Genomic DNA, 1451 nt, shown 5'->3' on the forward strand with positions numbered 1-1451 from the left:
GGGATCAAACCAGTCAATCCTAAAGGAAATCAACTCTGAATATTCATTGGAAGGACTGATGCTGAGGCAGAAACTCCAACACTTTGGCTACAAGATTTGAAGAGCCAGCTCATTGGAAGAGATCCCGATGCTGGAAAAGACCGAAGGCCAGAGGAGAAGGAGATGACAAAAGGTGAGATGGTTGGATGGCATCACTGACTTAATGGAAATGAGTTCGAGCAAACTCCGAGAGGTGGTGAAAGACACAGAAGTCTGGTGTGCTGTAGTCCATGGGGTCACAAAGTCAGACATGACTGAGTGATTAAACAGCAATATGTTTACAGATAAAGACACTTAAACTCTTTGAAGGTCTCATAGCATATGGTAGGATCCTTGTCAATGTCGTAAGCTAGTTCAGTTTGGCCTCAGAGTTCATAATTTTATCCACTATATGACAGAGCCTCTGTTATATCAGAATCTAGTGCTACTCAGATCACCAACTCTTGGATCCATGTGAAAGATTTTTAAAAAGTCTGTATTGATTGAGATCCAAAGGAATCATCATATTAAAAGCAATTTTATTGAGTCATAAAATATATATTGTGTATCTATAGACATGTCTTGTTGCCTTAAAATGGATATATATATATATATATATATATATATATATATATAAGTTCAGTAGGTCACAAGCATTTAGAAACTAAATAATACAATTCTATTTAACCTGTGAGTGTCCAGGAGTCTCCAGCGGAGGTGTGGGTCAACAGTGGCCTGCTGTGGGGTCAGGAACACTGAATATAACAGTGCTTGCACAAGTCCTTTTGAAGGTGTGTGTGTGAAGTTGCTCAGTCGTGTCCGACTCTTTGCGACCCCGTGGACTGTAGCCTACCAGGCTTCTCCATCCATGGGATTCTCCAGGCAAGAATACTGGAGTGGGTTACCATTTCCTTCTCCAGGGGATCTTCCCAACCCAGGGATCGAACCCGGGTCTCCTGCATTGGAGGCAGACGCTTTAACCTCTGAGCCACCAGGGAAGCCTGGTCACCATTACTACCATTACCCCTACCGTAGTTTGGCCTCAGGCCAAACAACAGGCAGGGAACACAGCCCCATCCATCAACAGAAAATTGGTTTAAAGATTTACCGAGCATGGCCCTGCCCACCAAAACAAGGCCCAGTTTCCCCCACAGTCAGCCTTTCCCATCAGGAAGCTTCCATAAGCCTCTTATCCTTATCCATCAGAGGGCAGACAGAATGAAAACCACAGTCACAGTTGACCAATCAAACTGATCAAATGGATCACAGCCTTGTTTAACTCAATGAAACTAAGAGCCATGCCATGTAGGGCCACCCAAGATGGACAAGTCATGGTGGAGAGTTCTGACAAAACGTGGTCCACTGGAGAAGGAAATGGCAAACCACTTCAGTATTCTTGCCTTGAGAACCCCATGAATGGTATGAAAAGACAA

General features: G+C 43.8%; 1 non-coding gene across 1 annotated transcript; it reads right to left on the minus strand.

The window, feature by feature from the left end:
• Positions 1 to 944: 944 nt before the first annotated feature.
• Positions 945 to 1016, minus strand: TRNAW-CCA (transfer RNA tryptophan (anticodon CCA)). The gene has a single exon. It is a non-coding gene; the product is annotated as a tRNA-Trp (tRNA).
• Positions 1017 to 1451: the final 435 nt, after the last annotated feature.

Source organism: Bubalus kerabau, chromosome 16 (genome assembly GCF_029407905.1).
Source record: "Bubalus kerabau isolate K-KA32 ecotype Philippines breed swamp buffalo chromosome 16, PCC_UOA_SB_1v2, whole genome shotgun sequence".
Taxonomy (NCBI): Eukaryota; Metazoa; Chordata; class Mammalia; order Artiodactyla; family Bovidae; genus Bubalus; species Bubalus kerabau.